Genomic DNA, 23,587 nt, shown 5'->3' with positions numbered 1-23,587 from the left:
ATGTTAATTTATCTTGTGTGTTCTTTGCTCCCAATGGGGTTTTCTATGCTTACCTGCCAGAAATGCATTGCCTCTTTACGAATGGCAACATTCCAAGCAAAGAGAGGATAACTGAAGATGGCACTGATACCACAATGCATTTCATCTTGTATATTTGACTATAGCAATGACATTTTGTACCTTCTAGGTCCCAATGAAAAAAAGACAGGATAGATTCCATGTCTTCAGTCACATAGTTAATTTCCTTCCTTCTTTCCTCCCTTCCCTCCCTCCTCCCTCCCTTCCTTCCCTCCCTCCTCCCTCTCTCCATCCTTCCTCCTTTCCTCCCTCCCTCCCTTTCCTTTCTTCCTTCCTTCCTCCCTCTCTCCCTCCCTCTGCCCTTCCTCCTTTCCTTTTTTCCTCCTTTCCTTCCTTTCCTCCCTCCCTCCCTCCATCCATCCTTCCTTCCTCCCTCCCTCCCTTCTTCCTTCCTTCCTCCTTCTCTCCCTCCCTCCCTTCTTCCTTCCTCCTTCTCTCCCTCCTTCCCTCCCTTCTTCCTTCCTTCCTCCTTCTCTCCCTCCCTCCCTCCCCTCCTTCTTTCCTCCCTTCCTTCCTTCCTTCCTTCCTTCCTTCCTTCCTTCCTTCCTTCCTTCCTTCCTTCCTTCCTTCCTTCCTTCCTTCCTTCCTTCCTTCCTTCCTTCCTGGGGTGGGATCCGACTGGTGTAACTACCAGTTCGGTGATTTTACATTTTGCGCTGCGCATGTGTGTATATCATTGTCATCTAGCTGCCTGGACAGCTGAGCAGCGCTGCACGCTGGTGCGCAGCAATTGAAAAGACCCTTTTTTTTCCTGCTTTTTCAACTGCAGCTGTGTTGCGTAAAGCAGCTGCAGTTGAAAACGCAGGAAATGAAGGTCAGGTAAGAGCCCGGGTGGGCGGGTGGGCCAAAACAGCAGCAGACATAGAACCAGTTCTGTGTATGCTCTCTGTTTGCTGCTTTTCAGAACAACCAGTTCTACCGAAGTGGACAGAACCAGTAGAATCCCACCCCTGCATCCATCTATCCACTTAGGACTGTACCTCAGGGGACAAGAGGAGCTGGAGAATGGAACAATTAAGTGTGAAGTAGACACGTTCTGATTTTCAGTTTCTTGAGGACATTAAGATGCTCTATCTAAAGGTACTTTAGCATTTTCAACTCTTTTTAAGTAGCTCTTCTGTGCTTTTAAGTGCAGCCTGGCATATAGACATTCAGTAGGTTAAGCTATGCTAAGAAAAGGAGATGCTAAATATATAGCCATGCTATATTTGTCTTCCTGAGCCTCTGAAGTTTGATGGTAGGTAGCCATTTTGCATCCATCATTAATCCTGGATCTTGTTGTCAGAGCTTCACCCAAGGCATGGAAATAAATCTTAGGAAGTTTCAGTAGGTGAGTCACGGGCAAGGTTTAGACAGAAACATTGCTTTTATTGCAGATACCATAGAACCTCAAATAATAAGGATTGGCTATCACCAGTTCTAGGAATTGGACCAGAATTGAATCGTATATCACCTCCCAGTGTTACCTGTTGACATCTTTCTTGTTTTTCATTCTTGGTCTATGATAATGGTCTGTTTTTTTCTTCAAGTTCCTCCTTTTCGTCCTTGCCAGTTTTTGCCCTCAAACTCACCTGTATTCCATAAAGCACATTGGATGGTTGAATGGTGAATTGGGGAATTGATGTACCTTCTTCCTTCTCTGTAGGGCCTTCCAAACACATCACGAGCAAAATGATTTTGCGAATTGATTTAGAGTCTCAAAGCATCGAAGGGGTGAGACAGTCATGACGTACCATTGGACGGAATGAGGCAGTTACTTTGAACAACAAATTCTGAAAAGGGACAACAGAACTCTTCAATTTTTCATTTTTTTAAAAAGCAAGTTCATTGAGCCTACTCTTATGGTTTTGAGTCTAAAAACCATAGGGAGCTCTTAGGTGCTTATGGCCTCTAGACCATGGTGTCAAGCTTCTTTTGATAGATAGTCCAACTGGATATTTTCCAGCCGATAACTGAAGCCAGTACAATGAAAAATCTATTTATACCAGACCTGAGAATAAACAGGCTGGGGACTTCATTCTTGGTTGCCACTTGTCCCTTGTTATGGTAACAGATTAGTCTACTGGTTTTTAGATTAGATTAGATTAACGGAGTTGGAAGGGAACTTGTAGGTCATCTAGTCCAACCCCCTGCCCCAGCAGGAGACCCTACACCATTTCTGACAAAGGGCAGTCCAAACTCTTCTTGAAAGCCTCCAGTGATGAACCTCCCACAACTTCCAAAAACAACTTTTGTTCCATGGGTTGATTGCTCTCCCTGTCAGAAAGTTTCTCCTTATTTCCAGGTTGAATCTTTCCTTGGTCAGTTTCCATCCATTGTTCCTTGTCTGGCCTTCAGGTGCCTTGGAAAATAGCTTGACCCCTTCCTCCTCTCTGTGGCAGCCCCTCAAATACTGGAAGACTGCTATCCTATCTCCCTTGGTCCTTCTCTTCACTAGACTAGCCATGCCCAGTTCCTGCAACCATTCTTCGTATGTTTTAGCCTCCAGTCCCCTATGGTATGGTATGGTATGGTATGGTGGACTAAGCAAAGTAGGCAGATATTCATCTTCATGGCAATTTTAATGCACCTTTGTACAGCTGGTTTTTAATAGCCAAATAAACAGAGTGTTGTTGTTTTTTTAAGTGAAAGTTGTCCCATCTCAATAGGGTTAAGGCTGCATACGGTCCATATGCAGAGAGAACTGCTGATCCAGGTTTCTGTTACGGATATTGGAAGACAGCTATCCTGTCTACCCTGGTCCTTCTCTTCACTAGACTAGCCAAGCCTAGTTCCTCTAACCGTTCTTCATATGTTTTAGTCTCCGGTTGTTGTTTCTGGCTTTGTGAGAACCAGCTCCCACACAAGAGTTGGTCAGCCCCACAATGTTAAAAGATCATTTTGAAGATGAAGACCCATAGGATAGCAGACCAGAACCTTTGAACATGTCCATCTTGAGTTTATCCCTGGGTAGAAGATCAAGCTGTTGTTTCTTCTTCTCTATCACTTCATATCACTTTTCAAATTATGCTAATTCTGTCTAAATTTTTACATACAACTTTACACATTCATTCATGCAAAGTCGTGTCCTCTGCCCTTTCTTTCTTTCTTTCTTTTTGGTAATATATAAATGGTCAACATATTGAGCAGGGAGATGTCCAAATCTGATTAAGTGATAGGCTGGCAAAAATAGTCAATGTTCTTATCTGGAGCCTTCCTATTTTTCTCCCCCAATTATATTAAGCTTCCTCTCTTTTCCACCATCATTCTCATTAAACACTGCCTTATTTATAGGGAAAAATATGTGTAACCCACTGATGCCAGAGAGAGAGAGAGAGAGAGAGAGAGAGAGAGAGAAGAGAGAACGAGTCAGAGAGAGAGAGACAGACAGACAGACAGACAGACAGAGAGAGAGAGAGAGAAGAGAGAGAGAGGAGAGAGAGGGAGAGAGGGAGACAGATAGACAGAAACACACACAGAGAGACAGAGAGAGACAGAGACAGAGACAGAGACAGAGACAGAGAGAGAGACAGAGAGAGAGAGAGAGAGAGAGAGAGAGAAAACCATGCAACAATAAACACACTTTCAAGGATGAACCAAGCTAAGCCTCTTGTATCTCTAAATTGCAGAGGAATTTTCGAGGCACACTGTGGTTCAAGCCACATAAAGGGTACAAGCCACACATACGGAGGGTGTAATCTGGAGGTGAGAAAAGACTTAAGCTTTTATCTTGTTTCTGAATGCACCGGGATTAAGGCTTGGAACAGCTGAGAGCTTTGCTGGTTATATCCACCAAAAATGTATTGTTAAATCATAAAGTACTGATGGGGCTTTAGACCATTTCTCTACCCTCGACTTATTGTAGAAAAAGGGGAAATTGCAGTAATAGGACTGAGGCAGAGAAAGGAAGAGACACAAAGATCCTCTGGCTTCTACCTTTATCAAATGAACAGGTCAAAAGAAGAATGCATATGAAACGACTGCATTCAATGACTCTATATATTCAAAAATATGTATCCCCAGCAGCGGTGGGATTCAGCCAGTTCTGACCAGTTCTGGAGAACCGGTAGTGGAAATTTTGAGTAGTTCGGAGAACCGGCAAATGCCACCTCTGACTGGCCCTACCTCCATCTCTTCTCTGCCTCCTGAGTCCCAGCTGATCGGCTGGGTCTTCTTTGGTTGCCCTGCACAGGAGAACGGAGCTGGAAAGCAGGTTTGTGGGGTGGGGAGGGAACGGGGATTTTGCAGTATCCTTCCCTTGCCACACCCACCAAGCCACGTCCACCAAGCCGTGCCCACAGAACCGGTAGTAAAAAAAACTTTGAATACTACCACTGATCCCCAGTCAAGAAGAAGTTCATTCCATCAACCTTTATTTCGCACAAGCATAAAGTGGTTGGGTACAAAAAAACAGCACCATTAAAAATACAAAATAAAAGTTTCATGAAAAGCTGGATAATATTTTTTTAAAAAACAATCTTTAAAAATATGTTAAAAAGTTTAAAAAGAAAAATAAAAGCAATCAATGGGCATAAAGAATCGATTTGGTCTAGTGGCTAAGGCATCAGGCTGGAAAGCCAAAGAGAGTTCTAGTCCTGCCTTAGCCGTGAAAGCTGGTTGTGTAACTTTGGGTCAATCACCAGGAAACAGGAGTTCTAGTTCTGCTTTAAGTATGAAAGCTGGCTGGGTGACTTTGGGCCAATCACCAGGAAACAGGAGTTCTAGTCCTGCCTTAAGCATCAAAAACTAGCCGGATGACTTTGGAACAATCACCAGAAGACTATCGGTTCTAGCCCCGGCTTAGCCATGAAAGCAGCTGGGTGATTTTGGGCCAGTCACCTCCTCTCAGCCCAACCCACCTCACAGGGTGGTTGTGGGGGGGGAAACAGAAGGTGTTGTATACATTCGCTGCTTTGAGTTATTGGTATAATAATAAACATGAGATACCAACAGCTAATTAACTAACTAAAGAACTAAATCTATCACGATACAAAACACTCTATAATGACAGTGTTGGTGCTCATTAAAACTGATTTAAAAATCAGTCAAAAAGAAGTTCAATCAATCAACCTTTATAATGCATAAGCATAAGGTGGGCGAGGTACAAAAAAATAAAAAAAAAACAAAAAACAAAATATAATGACACAGAAAGCCAAAAAGTACAAAACAAAATTAAAAAAAACTTTTTAGAAAAGTCCAGAAAGCAAAATAAAAGCAATCAATGGCCATTAAAACCATAACAAACTAAACCTATCATAATACAAAATACTCTATAATGAGAGCCTAGCTACTCATTAAAACTGATTTAAAAATCAGTCAAAAAGAGGCTTGGTGTAGCTCAATTTTCTTTACTTGATTGGCTGTGCATTTAAATTTAAATGTACTTATTTTTCAGCTCACCTTTTCTCCAGGGATTCAAAATTGCAGTCACAGAATCTTCTAGAGTATTCCGGATAGTTCCCCATTTAGGCATGACCAGATCCTAAACGATGTCAGAAGAAGCTGCTTTGTAGGAAATTAGCCTTTTAATCTGTGCAGCCTTTGTCTAGCCTGACTTGATTATTCCCTCTATTGAGAAATACTTAGGTTTGTTCTAGCATCTCCCAGAGAATGAATTATCTATTTTGGCATCCACCACTGGATAATTGATCGGTAAATAAAATTGGTAAAACAATTTATACCAATTTTCTCTGAACATAATAAAAAAGCTCCCATTTTAATGACCTGTAATCTCTTAATTTGGGGTAGAGTCAGGGCAACTGAGCGTTTAGTGGCCGTGTGCCCTTCCTGACACCCCATGGAGTTTTCTGAACATAGTATTGAGCGTAAATTTGATATTCCCATTGTTTTATATTGGTTATCCTGTTTTATCACACAGTCGTTAATTTGCTCGGCTTCTGAATCATACTTGCTCATTCCACATCCGTCTATTGTTCACCTGACCTAGCTAACTCCTTAAGATATGGTGAAATACGTCTGTTTGCATATATGTGTGCAGGGGTGAGCTTCAAAAATTTTAGCAACCGGTTTTCTGCCTAGTTGCTGGGTGGTCCTGGCAATGGTGGCCGTGGCCTAGTTGGCCTCCTGCAACACGGTGGTGGGGGGTGTTTTCACTCTCCCCGAGCTCCGGAGGCTTTCCTCGTGTCTCTGGGAGGGTGAAAGTGGCTTCCCTGGGTTCTGGAGGCAATAGCACTTAGACTTATAGACCAATTCACCATTTCCAGCTTTCTAGAGCCTTCGGGAGGCCCATTTTTCACCCTCCCTGAGCCTCCATGAGGACTCCGTACTTACCTGGCATCCAAAACAGGCTGTGTGGGATGGCCGGCCATAAAATTAGCAACCAGTTCACCCAAACCAGGGAGAACCGGTTGCAGTCCACCTCTCCATGCGTGACTATCTTGCTAGCTGAAGTTTTTGTCTGGCTATGTGATTATGATTTCAATGATTCGAGTGTCAACTCATCAAACATTTCTATGCCTGTTTTAGAGTTGCGATGAACAGAAGAGGGGGAAAAAAACAAAATTTGAAAGAGCAATACAGCAGTTTGGAACCGAAAGTGCATTCCATTCTTATCTTGCAAAGATTATAACTAAGCTACTAGAATTTGCTGCTGCATGAATTTCTAATTGGAGGACATGATCGATGATTCTTGGCTATATGAATGTGTTTCATTGGAGAATATGAACTAGGGTAGACCCAGAGGGTTGCGGGTGGGGGAAACCAGGGTCAAGGATGACCGTGAATTACATGTCGCAGAATCGGCTTCATACAGGTCATGCTGACATGTTTTTTCCTAATAAATCCTTTGAAGTTTTTGAAGCTTGGCTCGAGACTCAAGATTTAATTAGGGCAACTGCCGGAATCCTGACATCTAGATTTTGTTATACATATTATGTATTTATTATATTTATCATGATTTAAATGATTCTAGATTTTTTTTATACATACAAAGACACAGTGATTTTTTTATTTTCAAAAAATTAATCAAGGAAGCTAACAGTATTACCAAAGCCACTCAAGAGGTCTTTTTCTCTTTTCTTGAAGGTGAATAAAGAGGACACCAAGCACAACTCCTGAAGAAATGGACACCATAGTTTGGAAATAATGCAAGAGAAAGTTGTGCCCTATACAACTGATAGATTATTTCTTCAAGGTGAGAATTTAAATAGGCCCCTCCTATGGATTTTAATGTCTGCACAGTTTCATAGAGTTGTAGGAGGTCCTTCAGACCCTCAGTCCCTATGTTGAGTAGGAATATAACAATTAAAACAAATAGTTGGATCAGAAAATAACTGGTAATGAGTGGGGAATAGGACAACTCATCAATAGCCAACTTGCTGCTGCACAACTTGCCATGGCCAACTCACTATGAGACAACTCGCTACGGGACAATTTAACAATTCTATTTAAATATTTGAAATAAATTAAACAAGGTTTTAATTGTTTCTATTCACATTTCATTCTGTCCCACCTTTCGCATCCTTTTTTAAAGGATTCTGTCCCACCATTTCTTTGATATTAGTGTAACTCTTGTCCTTCAGCAAGTTGTTCTGTAGCGATATGGACATGGTGCGTTGTCCTGTAACGAGTTGGCCATGACAAGTTGGCTGTGATGAGTTGGCTGTAGTGAATTGACTGGGGCCAGTGGGCCATGGGGAATTGTCATAGACCCCAATCAGTGTGGGTTTTGAACACAACTGGATGATGATGATGATGAACCGTGGTGGCACAGTGGTTAGAGTGTAGTACTGCAGGCTACTTCTGCTGACTGCCGGCTGACTGCAACTTGGCAGTTCAAATCTCACCAGGCTCAAGGTTAACTTAGCCTTCCATCCTTCAGATAGTTGGGGCAATATGCTGACTCTGTAAACCACTTAGAGAGGGCTGTAAAGTATTGTAAAGTGGCATATAAATCTAAGTGCTATTGCTATGATCCTAATACTTTGATTAGGAGGATAGTATATCTGGTAATTTTTCAGCAATTGAAGCTTTGGCAGTTTGTCAAACACAGCCCACTATACAACAATAGATATGTAGACATTAAAAATAACTTTGGTAAATTTAGCTTCCACATTATCTGTTTCTGCCTCCACCAACTGAACGTTCTTTCTAATGTACTCTTATCATTCCTTTCCGGGGGGAGGGGAAGGAGTTTGAGAAGATGCTCCCAATTGTCATTAGCAAAGTAAGTTTCAGAAAGTTTTGCAAAATTGTTGCTCTGGAAAAGAGACTTGGAAAGGATCGAGGACACGAGTCCAACAATCTGTTCCAAGAATCAATCAATTTGGGAACAGATGTTTATGGAAAAATACCAGTCCCTTAAAAAATTAAAAGTGACAGCTAGTGGCGTCTTCTAATTCCCATAACTGTGGTGAATATAAACTTGCATTTGTTGTCTGAAAAGTTCAATCAAGACCACTGGGACACAAGAATAGTTCTACACACACACACACACACACACACACAAACACACACACACACACACACGCCACACTCTTTCCCTGCAGGCTGTCAAAGTCTCCACCATGAAAGCAATTGGCCCAGAATACAGTAGTTCTTTTAGTCTGAAATTTGGATTTATCAGACCACTTTGGTTGGAAAGGAAGAAAATTTTTTTAAAAAGGGGGAAAAAATAATAAGAAACCACAGCAGATATGATTTGCAATATGAACTCCTGTGGCATAATGAGATCCCAGATGATTATGTAATTACTTTTGTCACTATAATCCTGTGAGGTATTATTCTAATTATAGAGCACAATCCTTCTTAACAGAGAAATCATTTCGGTAATGAAATAGCAGGTTCGGAGGGCAGGCCTGTAGATGACAAAAAATGGCTTCCTGCTCCATTTTTAACTGAGATTTTCCTGTATTCCATCATGAGGTTTCTCTATGGTGTCATCCACAGCTTTCATCACAAGGGCATTTCTGCTTTCTCTTCCATAACATTATGAAGATTGGCTTTTGTCCCAAAGGCAGGGATTGTGCAAGCGTAGTCCTTAAAAATACAAATTAGATTCCACTGATTGGTTGTTTTTGACTCTACTCTAGCACGGCTCCTTGGTGGGGTTTTACATTTTTAAAATAAAAGATGTCCTACTTGGTTGATTCTCCAACCCCATCCACCTAGAGCAAATAACCTCAAGCAGATTGTTGGGGGCAAAGTGCTGATTCTTTAAACCGCTTAGAGAGGGCTGTAAAAAGAGGTGGTATTCAGCAGGTTCTGACCAATTCTGGAGAACCGGTAGCGGAAATTTTGAGTAGTTCAGAGAACTGGCAAATCCCACCTCTGACTGGGGATTTTACAGTATCCTTCCCCTGCCACGCCCACCAAGTCACGCCCACAGAACCGGTAGTAAAAAAAATTGAATTCCACCACTGGCTGTAAAGCATTGTGAATCGCTACTTGCTATTTCTTCTAGCTGTATGAAACTTTACCTTCCAAGCTCGCTGTAGATGATGGAAATTCTAATCTGGAAGTCCTAAAGGTGCTTTTTCAAAAGGCAACTGGACTTTATTTTTTCCTATGAGACGTTTTGTTTCTCACCCAAGAAGCTTCTTCAGTTCAGGAGAAGTCAGAATGGAAGAAACCTCTTGGATGACAAGCAAAACGTCTTCAGGGGAAAAAATAAATAAAGTCCAGTTGCCTTTTGAAAAAGCACCTTTACAAGAATCATGATCTGGATGACTAAGAATCTCTGTAGACTTCTAATCTGAAAAGCTTTATTGATGAAGAATATTTTAGGAATCCATAAGTCAGGGACTTTAAGGCCTGAAAGTTGGGATTCCACATTGCAGCGTGGTTTGTTTTGTTGAGGTAGAGCAGTGGTGGCTGACCTTTTTGAGCTCCTGTGCCAAAAATTGTGTGCGCGCTCGTGTGCCAGCACCCAGAAGGCAATGTGTGCATCCCCCCATGCCCCCTGCGCATGCGCGCGCAATCCCCACCCCCATCCCCTTACCTGCACTGCGCCTCACAGCTGATTTTCTGGCTGGTTTGAGGCCTTTTTCGGCCTCCCAGAGGCTTGAAAAAAGCCTCTGCAGGCTTTGCAGGACAAATAATAGGCCCATTTCATCACTTCCGGTATTACAGGAAGTGACGAAACGAGCCTATTATTTGGCCTGCAAAGCCCGCAGAGGCTTTTTTCAAGCCTCTGAGAGGCCGAAAATCAGCTGTGAGACGCGCGCATGCGCAGTGAGGTAAGTTTGCCTGCGGCTTAGGTGCTGGCACAAATGGCTCTGTGTGCCACCTGTGGCATGCGGGCCATAGGTTCGCCATCACAGAGGTATAGCATCATGTGGGAATCCTACCCATTGTGGCTTTATCCACAAAACAAGGTTTAATGCAGTGTTTCCCAACCCTGGCAACTTTCAGATGTGGGGCTTTTAGCTTCCAAACTTCTCCAACAAGCATGGTCATCTTAAGTGAGCAACATTTTTTTTCATTGTCACAGTCAACCCAGTAATAAAAAGTACTGTATTGCAAACTTTGTTCAGAAGTTGCTTGTTTCCCATAGACAGCCATACTGTGACCGTCCAACCTGATAATCAATCCAAGTAGTAATATGGATGCAATATGTAAACAATGTCTCATTTTTCAACTCATTGGCAAGGAACAAGGTCTTTACCAAAATCATTAAATTTTCACTTTGAACTGGTTGAAGGCAAAGAGCCGAGAACAAATATGGATAAAAATTTACAGAATAAAATTGATTTCCATTCTGTTACCATTGCTGCTATTTTTGCAGAGGCTTTCTCAACATCTGGAGAAGCTTCAATTTGTGGCTGTAGGTTATGTTAATTTTCTTTTACATTTTAATGAAAGATGCATTAATGTAGATAGCATTTTAACTATATATAATAATAATAATAAAAATTGAAGTTATGATAAGTCAAAATCGTTAGTTTCTGGGTATTTGGACAGAAGTCTGTTCTCGTATTTGTCTTCTTTATTGTTTTGTTTTCCTCCTATTTTTATTTTGAGAAAAGTCTGGAGCTTACAGTCTCCTAACCTATGCTCTTTGTACGTATTTTTGAGAAACATTATTTTTCAAAAATGATTCAATACATAGCCAAATAAAGATTTTTTTTTATTTTATTTTTTACAAAAAACGCTGTTGCATTCTGATGGCAATTGAAAATAGCTTGCTACTTCTTGGAGAATCAACAATTTAAAAGAGGGCTAAACAAAGCAATCACAGCTGACCATTTTACAAATAGTAATAGACTGGCTGTTTATCTTTCAATACGTTACATCTGAATGAAACTCTGTGCTCATATCTTGGCGATTCTCATTATCTTTCATATGAGCTTTTATGGTTTGAAATCAGCCTAGAGGTGTTTCCTTCCTATAGAGGTGACAGCTTGCAGTTGCTGACAAATAATGTGATACAGCGAGCAAAATTACCTGCTACAATCTTCTGAGTGAGAAAATAATGCCTGTCTCAGCAGGTACACAACATGTATTTGGAACTGCATGCATGTATAAAGACAATAGCTTTATCTCTTGTTGGATTATTCATTGTTTGGATTTGGAATGTTATTTATCAAGCTACAGCAGAGGTAAGGATAAGAGCTGTTTGTCAACGAACCTTTCGGGGAAGCTCTGTTTACTGGGTGTAAGAGATTAGCAGGCTGAGCCCGAAGGAGGGGTCAAACGCATCATAAGTCATGAGTCCCTGCATGCCCATAAGAGATCTAAGTCCAGCCTACCTTGACTGCCTTCTTAATCCCCGCTCATTTCCCTTGACCATTGATAGCTCAGATTCTTCTAGAGAGCTTAAGCTTGCAATATATTTTAGATTCATTTGAACTGTCCAAATCTCCTGATTTCCCTGGCACTTGATATTGGCTTACCTGGCTGAATATAAGTTATTCATTTATTTATTGAATTTACCTAGAGTTTTGTACGTATGTTGCTGTAAGCAACAGAGTCCTTTTTCCTTTTAAATATATTGCAAAAGTAAAATGGCGTTCCCCAAACTTGGTGAATAGAAATATCCCATGAGTTGTTATAAAACGAACAGTCTCCAAATAGCAATAGCACATAGACTTATAAACTGCTTTCCAGTGCTTTCCAGCCCTCTCTAAGCAGTTTTACAGAGTCAGCCTATTGCCCCCAACAATTTGGGTCCTCATTTTAGGAAGGATGGAAGGTTGAGTCAACCTGGAGCCTGGTGGGATTTGAACTGCCAAACTGCAGGCAGCCGATAGTCAGCAGAAGTGGCCTGCAGTACTGCACTCTAACCACTGCGCCACCGATGCTCAAGATGGGTGGCAAATAAATTTCATCAATCAATCAATCAATCTCCACTTGTGTTTTAATGACAAGGCAGTCGAGTTGTTTGATCATGAACAACTGAATCATGATGAACTTTATTGGAGTCTAGTCTTGCATTTATACACATTTTTAATTATCCTCCATCATTGGTTAACTTTGGTTACTGCTTAACTTTCGTTACTGTTTAGCACAGTAATCTATACAATTAATTATCTCTAGTTAAAGTCTAACATATGTTTACTTCCTCTCTCTAATCCTCCTTTAGATTAGTGACTTTGTTTACCTGAGTTGTATTTGCTTGGAAACATTCTTTATCTGAGGTTTGCCATCCGAGATTGGAACATTCCTGCAATTACAACTCTACACACTTGCTCAGCAATTGTTCAAGGTTCTGACCGATGAACGAGGGAGACTCATAACTGGGGAGGGGACTTGCAGTTTTGACAAAAAAAAAAGTCAGTGGGATCTTGGGTAATTTTTGATTCAAGGTATTGAACATTGCCTTAGCATGTTATGTGAGCTGTTATACAGAGCAATGTTTTAGTTTATTTTTTTGGGAATCCTACGATATCTGAACACTCTAGTTTGTGTTTCACTAACCCAAGTTTAGGCTTTAGGATATTAGAAGGCAGTTTCCTATATATCTAAAAACCATCCTGGGTGATATTAACTTCCCTCTCACAGGCTTTGGATAGTTAATGACAGGCACAAGAAATCAGGACCTGGGGTAGTGTTCAAAAATACTATGAGCTTATTTAATGCTACCTATAGGCAATAATATGATCTAACAGTGGAGGTAAATTGGCACTAGATAAGAGTCAATGGAATTCATGGGGTGGGGGACTGGAGTTAGGTCTGTTGTGGGAACGTACCAACTCCAAACTGTTAACACATTTAGTGCCGCCCTCAGGTTTAGCCTGGTCATCTCCTACAGTTAGCCTGACTGTCAACCCTGAAGCTGACCTAGTCGAAGCCATCTTGGGGCTTGGAGCGAGGGACACATACCCTATTTGGAGACCAGAGCAGAGGTGGTATTCAGCAGGTTCTGACCCGTTCTGGAGAACCGGTAGTGGAAATTTTGAGTAGTTCAGAGAACCTGCAAATATTGCCTCTGACTGGCCCCGCCTCCATCTATTCTCTGCCTCCTGAGCCCAGCTGATTGGCTGGGTCTCCTTTGGTTGCCCTGCACAGGAGAACGGAGCTGGAAAGCAGGTTAGTGGGGTGGGGAGGGAATGGGGATTTTGCAGTATCCTTCCCCTGCCATGCCCACCAAGCCACACCCACCAAGCCACGGCCATAGAACTGGTAGTAAAAAAAAATTGAATTCCACCACTGGACCACAGCCTAGTTGTTCATTCGCACATACCTTATTTACAAACAGAGGGCTCTTGAAAACAAGCTAGATGATCTAAACTATCTCTGCTGTATTCCAACAACACCATTACAAAACCCAGTCATAGCATATGTAACATCAACTCTAATTTCCATGAGGTATGCGAGTTTATCATGTGCCACGATGCATGGATCACCCAGCCAGCAAAGGTCTTCTCCATTCTAAGAAACAGTTCAGACTCTGTACAAGAAGGATAAATGGACACAAAGCAAGAAAGAATCCGGCCTTCCAGAACTACTTCATTACTCACTTCAAAGTTGACGTTTATTGAACAAAAATAGACTTTAATGAGAAGCTACCAAAGTGTAATGTATCAGCAGCTGCCCTATTCTTGTCTGGAGAGATTTTTTTTGGCAATATGACTTCTAGAAGACTTATTCCTGGTTTTTCCCCCCTGCTCAGTTCCAATGATACTCTCTTTCTCTTTTCTTCCAACTTTTAAACAAGTTGATGTGACTGGTGTCTTTCCTTTCCCCAGGAAGAGAAGAAATGGAACAGAATAGCCTCTCCCCTGGTTTTTTTTTTTTTAAAGTATGTGACAATATCTCGGCTTGTGGATCTAAATCAAATTTGCATCTACCCAGTAGAACCATTCTCCCCCTTCCTCCACCAAATCCAGTGAGTCCCACCAGGTACTTCAGTGTACAGCTCAGAGGTCTCCAAACTTGGCAACTTTAAGACTTGTATAGCTGGTTGGAGAATTCTGGGAGTTGAAGTCCACAAGTCTTAAGTTTGGAGACCCCTGGTATAACCAGTGTCCACGGATGTCCACCAGGCTCAAGGTTGACTCAGCCTTCCATCTTTCCGAGATGGGTAAAATGAGGACCCAGATTGTTGGGGGCAATATGCTGATCCTGTAAACCCTTTAGAGAGGGCTATAAAGCACTGTAAAGTGGTATATAAGTCTAAGGGCTATTGCCCTCCCTCCCTCCCTCCCTCCCTCCCTCCCTTCCTTCCTTCCTTCCTTCCTTCCTTCCTTCCTTCCTTCCCTCCCTCCCTCCCTCTATCGTGGCACAGTGGTTAGAATGCCATATTGCAGGCTAGCTCTGTTCATTGTTGGGCAATAATAAGCTGATTCTGTAAACCGCTTAGAGAGGGCTGTAAAGCACTGTAAAATGGTATATAAGTCTAAGTGCTATTGCTATTTCACATATTCACCTGCCACGTGAAAGATAAATGGAAATAAAGGAAAATCTCACCATCCATATGTATGCAGGAACTAACCTAGAGCTGACCCAACCCCAGTTTTCTTCTTAAATATTTAAAGCAGTACTCCAAGCTGAAAACTAAACAAGGGAAAGAAACCTTTTCTCTCATTGTTCCCTTCTGCTTCATTGCAAATCTTGAAGCTGATCAAACTCAGAGTTACTTTGATGGTCCATCACATTAGTGATGCAGATGGATTCTTTTTAATCTTTGCAATGTTAAACATCATGCTAAAATGTCCGTTGGAGAGGGGACGTTCTTTAATTTCAATTCCCTTCTCTTTCCCCTCCTTCAGTGTCCTTAACTCCTTTATTAATTTGGCCACATTAATCTAATTTTGAAGAGGCCGATATTTTTTAAACGCTCGAAACCATCAGTTTTAGAGAGCAGAGTCTGCCTATCATGTTTGGTGGCTGAGTGCAAAGCAATTTACTAAAATGTTAAGCTAGAGGTTGAAGAAATTCCTTTGTGTTTAAATTGAATAAAATTATGCTGGGGATGCTCCTGGATGTATTCCTAGGATTACTCAGGAGTGTTAAAACATACAAGAAAGTCCTAATTAAAACAATAAAATACAAGACAGTAAGAATGGAGAAGCCTATGTGCGTTTGTGCATAAATCTTTCCTTTGGTGTATTTTGGGATAAATGATCCTGCAAAAAAAAACCACCCCACAATAACAGATGATCAACGAATGTCGACTCAGAAGATGTCAGGTGCAAAGAATCAGGACCACAAATTACAGTAAGCGCCAGTTAAGAAGATTTATTGCTCAAGCCCATAAACAAAGAGTACGGTCAGCATTAAAATAGTCAAGGGAATTCAGGTAAGGCTGGATTTGGATCATTTGTGATCATGTAACGATTCCAAACTGATTCCTCTCTTGACTCCACCTCCAGGCTCTGCCTCTCCTCCTATAGAAGCTTTTTTATCGATGGAACCATCTTGCTTCAAATGTTTTTGTCCCATAAGATCAGACAGGGAGTATGCTCCAGGTCTTATTAATTGAACTGTACCATCTGGTGGGACCCTTGACTTGTGCCTCTCTGTCACCTTTCCCACCTACAATAACACCCCCTTGAAGTTCTTCTGGCCCCAGTGTTGCAATTGGCAGAAGTTAGAAAGATACAATGTGTCAGAGCGTTTGCAGCATGACTACCATTATGAGACAACACAGGAGCAAAACACAGCACACACAGACTTAGACATTTAACAGTGGTTATGTACAACAGTTATATACAGACATATACGTGGTAGGCAAGATATCTTACAAGCAATCTTTCCTCTTCTCTACACAGAGAACTCTGCAATGAATACCGGACACAAGGAAAGAAGACACAGTCTTCTAATGGCTGCCTTTATATAAACACCTCTTAAAGGGGTAGAACCCACCCCCAATCTTAAAGGGAAATACCCATGCTATGCAGATTCATTCTTATTGCATCAGCCTATATTGCATCAGCTTCACTGCTGGTCAGCTCTTAATTCCCAAGACCTTAACACAATGAAAGGTAGATCTTCCCACCTTAGCAATCTCATGTATTTCTATGTGTTTTTAACCTTGATTATCTGTATTCAGCATTGAATAAATTAAGACTGTTTTGGTGTGTCCCAAGAGTGTGCTAGTCAGAATGGGCCCCATAGGTCTGTTCATACTGAAAACAATAGTGTATAAATTTGCCTCTATGGTTTAGTGACAAGATCTCAGTAAATATTCCCTACCCCCATTTCTTCTTGGGTTTTGTTTTGCTTTTTTAAAATTCTTGCTTTGCTGTGTGGCTATCATTTGTTCTTGATACTCCTTGGACTTAGTTTATCGTGACGATTCAATTGTTTTTTTTTCTTTGTATGATATTGAACACCCACAAACACAAACACACACACACATTAGAGATGGGGATTACTCCACTCCAGCCGTCTGCCATTTCTGAGATGCTATCAAATGTATGTTTTTTGCTTCCTGCCAATGACTGTCAGCTGTCAATTCCTGGGAAACATTCACAGTGATGACCAAGAAATTGTCCAAAATTGATAGTTTCAACATGCCTATTCTCTGATATTGTCAAACATTGACTCCTACAAGTCAATGTCAAACACTGACTGCTGCACATCAAGTATTGTCAGAAATTGACTGCTTCTACATACTAGCTGCCAGACAGACAAATTTATTTCTTTCAGGACTTCTAACCCATTTTTCAAAGCACAATCACCCTGACAAATGACTACCAATAATGAACTGGTATAAAAAATAATTTAAAATAAACCATCTGACAAGGCCCACAGGCATTGGAATTGGAAACCAACCCTCCCAACCTTATCCCAGGTCAGATGCCAACACTAAAAAGACAAACTCATGGGGTTATATGCACACGTTCAAAAACTCTTTGGAAAATACCCCCCGTTAATATTATCTGAAAAGAATGCCCCCTCCTTTAGGTGTTAGACGTATTTCAGTTCTATCTGAAGAAGAGGAAGTCAACTTGAAGATAGAACAAGAAGCAAGAGATGGAAGCTATCAAGGAGAGAACCAATCTAGAACTAAGAAGAAGTTTCCTGATAGTGAGAAAAATTAACTGGTGGAATGGCTTGCCTCTAGAAGATGTGAGGGCCACATCACTGGAGGTTTTTAAAAAGAGATTGGACAGCCATTTGTCTGAAATGGTGTAGAACCTCCTGCTTGAGCAGGATGTTGTATTAGAAGACCTCCAAGATCCCTTCCAACTCTATTATTCTGTTGTAAAACCAGAGGAGAATAGGAAATGCTGGCTCAATCCTTGTCTGTGTCATGTCACTTTGGACCTCACTCTACCTATTGTAGTGTTTCTCTCTCTATACCCAAAAGGCTTCACTCCAGATTGTCCATCTTTTCAATAGATCAATGCAGATCAAACTGGTTATATTCTAGTTGAAGTCCAGTTGTTAGTCATGCATAATCATCCTTCCCCCGCCTGCTTCCTTTTAAAGATGCTTTATTACCATTTTTAAAACTTCCAGTATCTGTAAAAATCAAAACTGGATGAAAACTGATTGATGAAAGAAGGCATCAGGGATGTTCTTCCTTCTGCTCTTGGATTTCTCTGGATAGATCAAGGGGCTTATTTGATTTGCCTTCCTTTCTTGTAGCTTCTGTTCCTTCCTTTGCCTGATTTTCCTTTGTCCCTCTCCTCTTGGGCATCCTGGGAAACCTAACCTTCGGGGACAAGTTGTGAAACTTCTAAAAAAGGCAAACTTTTAAGCAGAAAACACAGCGAGATAACAACTTCTCTAATGACTTATCAAGCAAACATTGGCTTTTCATTATAGGGTAATGCTAATAATGATTATTAATTTACCTACCGTCATGGCGAAGGGATGCTGAAGTCAAGACACTTTGGCTTGTGAGTGCTGATCACATCTCCTTCATCTAATTTACCATATTCACAATCGATACCAATCAGTTGGCTAAATTAGCCAATGTGGCACCAATTCAAGATGAGCAGAGTCTCGCAGAATTTGATGTGGCTCGAGGTATTTGCAACCTAGAACTATGCTGCCTCCGATCTGATCTAAATATAGTATATAAAATCATATATTGCAATGTCCTACCTGCAAATGAATACTTCAGCTTCAACCATAACAACACAAGAGCGAACAATAGGTACAAATTCAAGGTTAACCTCACCAAACTTGACTGCAGAAAATATGACTTCAACAACAGAGTGGTCAATGTCTGGAATACTCTACCTGACTCTGTGGTTTCTTCCCCAAACCCCAAAAACTTTAACCTTAGACTGTCTACTATTGACCTCACCCCCTTCCTAAGGGGCCTGTAGGGGGCGTGCATAAGTGCACCAACGTGCCTACCGTCCCTGTCCTATTGTTTCTTTATATTTTTCTTATAAGTATCTATCTCATGTATTCAAAACTATATTTATTCTTATACCTGTATCTTGTAATGTAAGTGATTGACAAATCAAATAAAATGTTAAAAAAAAGGTAAACTTTGCAACTTCTTAGATAATTCGGTTGGTTGCCTTGGATCCCTTGTTTCAGATTCTGTTTTTTTTTTTTTTTTTTGCTGCTTTATCTTCCTTTTGCACATTCTAACTTGTTTACTCTTTTACTAAGCATTTTAAAATTAACTCCCACCCAAAGGACCACCAAAAGTGCCCTGAAGTATTTGCTTTCAATCAGAGAGCAGTGGGCTTCATTTATTTTCTTGACATTATCTGCACCTTAGTGAGGAAGCAGCAATATACCCCTAGCACGCCTTGCACATTTCCGTCTCAAAGAATAGAGGAAAGAAAGAAGCTAAACCTAAAGGGACCCTAGAGTTTTTTTTTTTAATGAAATCTTTATGCTTAAATGGGTTATATTATTTCTGTAAATATGAACCATCTGTCTCCTCTTTGGGAGAAAAAAAATGTGTTGTCTGCTTCTCTTCTTTTTAAAATTAAAACCGATATGTGGAAAAGTAATTGATTTCTACACATGAGGAATTGACGCAGGCTGGAAGGCAGTTTTCTTTCAAAACAATAGCGCTATCTTGCTTATGAACCTTATCTATTCCTTCACACCATCATACTTGGCTAGCAGCTTCGAGAAAAGAGTGTGCAATTCTCACATGGGACATGCAATTCTTCTGTGTGGAATCAGGATCAATACAGGAAGTCCTCGCTTTGGGACCAACACTGCTGTCACGATCATAAACACAAGATCCTGTGACCACCTTTTACGACTTCCTTCTGGTTTCCCCATTGATTTTGCTTGTTGGATGCCAGCAGTAAAGATTACAAATGGCGATCATTTGATCACGGGAGACTGTGATGTCATAATTGTGAGCCAGTTGCCAAGTGCCTAAATTGCAATTATGTGATTGTAAAGACACTGTGATTCCCACAACTATGAGGACCGGTCATAAGTCTCCTCCTCATTCAGGAGTAACTTTGGTCACTGAACAAATGGGTCACTAAGCAAGGATTACCTCTAGTCCCTCAAGCACCAGTGGACACTAAGCAAGGACTACAGGTAGCCCCTTGTTCTGACCCAAACCTTGTTCCAAGGAAGCACAGACTTAGATGACAATCCTACATCCACTTACTCAACGGTAAGCCCTTTGGAATCCACTGTTACTTAGTATGCCTAAACTTGAACTGTGGTCATGTCACAAGACAACAATTGTTGTTGTTATTGCAGATGTTGAATGTCCTCACATCTAGTACCACCTGAGGTCATCTCTCTGGAACATTGGTTTGGTTATCTATATATATAAAAGCGAAATACCACTCATGCATCATCACAAAATCTCCAGAACCATAAAGCCTATAAACTTGAAATTTGCCACGTATGTTCCTCTTGGCTTCTAGGTGCTCACTAAGAAAGGATTTTTCAAAATGACCACCAGAGCATTAGTATTTCATATATTATTATTAACACGCTCTGATGCTAAGGAGTTCTACTTCCACTCCCCACCTGAAAAGAAATATGTTCCAAATGAAAAACACAAGCAGAGGAGAGGAGTTTCAGTTTTAGTTTCACAGCACCAAGCAGCTTTAGTTCAGAACAGTTGAACTAAGCCATGCCCAGGCTCCTCGCTGTCTCCTTCTTGCTCACACGGCAAATACTGCTTCAGTTTCCAAACAGCCCTCAACTCTCTCACACACTGACAGGACGCTAGCCAGATGAATACTGATGGATGCTGGTAGGCAGAGGCATATTTCCCCCCGCCCCTTATTTTCCTCCCCAAAAACTAAGCTCAACCACATAGTTTCATAGCGAAGCAAGGGTATCGAGCTAGTCTATGCTAACATCGAGTTTCAAAGCAGAGCAGGCTGTTCTTTTTTGGAACAGAAAATTGCCGGTATCTTGAATGCAAATTTGTTAATACAATTTGAAAAGAGAGATTTGAGAGCTCCGGTGTAGTTCTAGCCTTACCAAATGAAGGCAAACATATTCAGGTGAAGAAGCATACCAGCTTCGAAAGCTGAAACATTTGACTTGTTCTTCCACTCCAAAGAAGTACGACGACTGGCTGCAGATTAGAATTCGTGTAGCTAAAACCTGGGCAAAATTTGTCATTGTGACAGCACGTTCAGGAAGTGTAGCTCGATGAGACACCAAAGTCATACTGAAATATGCTTCTGGTCCCTGCCTGGTTCAACTAGAAGGAAATTGCGACGGAAAAACAAAATAATTTTTTCTTTCTTTTCCCTTCCAGTTCTTCTGATGCATGAGCTTTTTGACGTTGTTTTGACGGGCGATAGGTAGCGTTTGGCATTGCTTTATCAAGGCACCGGCTATCCTTCAAACTAGTCCTCCATTTGTAAAATGTTGCTGCCATTCTCGTTGCTCCTGGGGCTGTGTATCTGGGTTTCAATAGGATGAACCCTACAAACTTAAAGCTCTCGGTGATGTTGTTTCCAAAGGTGGTATTCAGCAGGTTCTGACCAGTTCTGGAGAACCAGTAGCAGAAATTTTGAATAGTTTGGAGAACCAGCAAATCCCACCTCTGACTGGCCCCGCCAACCCCATCTATTCTCTGCCTCCCTTTGAGTCCCAGCTGATCGGCTGGGTCTCCTTTGGTTGCCCTCCACAGGAGAACAGAGCTGGAAAGCAGGTTAGTGGGCTGGGGAGGGAATGGGGATTTTACATTATCCTTCCCCTGCCACGTCCACCAAACCACGCCCACCAAGTACGAGTAGTAAAAAAAATTTGAATCCCACCACTGGTTGTTTCCTATTACAGATAATCCTTGACTTGTGACCACGATTGAGCCCAAATTTTTTGTTGTTCGGTGAGAATTTGTTAAGTGAGTTTTGCTGTTTTTATGATGTCCCTTCCCACATTTGTTAAGTTAATCTCTGCAGTTGTTAAGTTGGTAACACGGTTGTTAAGTGAATCTGGCTTCCCCTATTGACTTTGCTGGTCAGAAGGTCACAAAAGGGGATCAGGTGACCCTGGGACTTGGTAACTGGCATGTACTTAGAACGGTTCTAAGTACATGCCAGTTGCCAAGCAGCTGAATGTTGATCACGTGACCACAGGGATGCTGCAAGCGTTTGTAAATGTGAAAAATGGTCATCGATTACTTTTTTCTCAGTGCCGCTGTAACTTTGAACAATCTGTTCTGACCTAGACCTTCCCAAAATCATGAAACAGACTCCTCATCCCAATAAAACCCCTTTTATTTAGGTTAAATGGAATTCCTCTCCAGCAAAGTCCCAGCCAACAGTCTTTCATGAGATTTCACAACTACAGATCTTTATCAGGCTTGGAGTGTTGCCAGGCTGATATCTTCCAAACACCATGCTGTAGCAGCAATTACTTGGCAAGAAGTCAGGAACAGACCTTCACTCTAATGAATTGAATTAATTAATCTCCTGCAAACACCACTCCCCTTTCGCTCCTCTTTATTCCCTATGGGAGGGACCATTCACTATCCACCTGAGCCTTTACTCCCGAATCGATCCTTGTTCCTTAACTGTTCCCTTCTCCTAGCAGCTCTGCACATGTGCACTCTGGGAACAGGCTCCAGCTGTTCTTCTGCCCCACTGATCTCCGACTCTGAAGGCAGCTGATAACTGTCGGATGGCCCTGGCCCCATCTCTGCCTCCAACTCAGAGCCCTTATCAGAGCCTTCCCCAGACTCCAGGACTGGTCAATGTTCCTCTCCAACCTCCTCACTGTCCGAGCTCTCTGCTGGCTGCTGGCGGGCCACAACACAATCACTAAAGGAAGCGTTGTAAGCAGAGGTCCACATGTACATCCTTCCAAGAAGATGTCTGTAGTACCTTTGACTTTGTGGGAGTTCACCTTAAGTCTTACAATAAACCATTGATCAAATGGATGCTACTTTAAATATTTTGCATTTGTAAAATTAAAAAGCCTTTCTTCCCCCTTTTTGGATTTTGTAACCCTTGCTCTGTCATTGCAATCATTGTGTACAACTCAGGGAGGCATACAAGGTAAAGTATACAGGTAGTCCTCAAGTTACAACAGTTCATTTTGTGACTGCTCAAAATTACAGTGGCACTGAAAAAAGTGACTTATGGCCATTTTTCACTTACAACTGTTGCAACATCTCCACGATCTCATATATGTGTGTATGTGTGTATGTGTGTGTGTGTATACACATACACGTACACACACACACACACACACACACATATATATGATGGTTGCTGGGTCCCAGGGGATCCCATGATCCCATTTTGCGACCTTCTGACAAGCAAAGTCAGTGAGGAAGCCCATTTGTTTTACAACTGTGTTACTAACTTAACAACTACAGCAATTCAGTTAGCAACAGTGCCAAGTAAGGTCGTAACATGAGGCAAAATTCACTTAACAACTGTCTCACTTAAGAACAGAAATTTTGCGCTCTGTGATGGTTGCAAGCTGAGAAGTATTGGTATTTACTTTTAGGACAATTTAGGAATAAACTACGGAGAACTTCTCTCGGTAAACTGCTGATAAAAGTGAATATAAGTTTAACTTCTGTGCTTCCAATTTAAAGAGCCCTCTGAATATCGGGGAAAAAGAAAAAAAAAAGCATCTAATCAATGGGTATTTCTGGAACGAGACCTCCATCTCCTTTACATCACTCTACCTCCTGTGGCTCCTAAAACCTGGCAGAAGCATTAAGGACAGCCATCCGCCACAAGAAAGTCACTCATCTCTA

General features: G+C 41.4%; 2 long non-coding RNA genes across 3 annotated transcripts in view; one reads left to right on the top strand and one right to left on the bottom strand.

The window, feature by feature from the left end:
* LOC148129817 (uncharacterized) overlaps positions 1-23,587 on the top strand; it is a 150,663-nt gene that overhangs the window by 42,001 nt on the left and 85,075 nt on the right. The window contains exons 2-3 of one of the 2 annotated variants that reach the window (XR_015750626.1): positions 7,102-7,210; positions 16,230-16,847. This is a non-coding gene — a long non-coding RNA (uncharacterized LOC148129817). Of the gene's footprint in view, positions 1-7,101; positions 7,211-16,229; positions 16,848-23,587 lie in introns of those variants that run through there. The other variant, XR_015750627.1, reaches the window with a different exon arrangement.
* LOC148129819 (uncharacterized) overlaps positions 1-23,587 on the bottom strand; it is a 110,950-nt gene that overhangs the window by 36,571 nt on the left and 50,792 nt on the right. The gene's annotated exons all lie outside the window — the stretch shown is intronic.

Source organism: Notechis scutatus, chromosome 9, assembly GCF_049901735.1.
Source record: "Notechis scutatus isolate UNSWTSFEM ecotype Mainland chromosome 9, rNotScu1.2, whole genome shotgun sequence".
Taxonomy (NCBI): domain Eukaryota; kingdom Metazoa; phylum Chordata; class Lepidosauria; order Squamata; family Elapidae; genus Notechis; species Notechis scutatus.
Note: the sequence above shows the minus strand (reverse complement) of the source record. Positions and strands in the feature narration are given on the sequence as shown.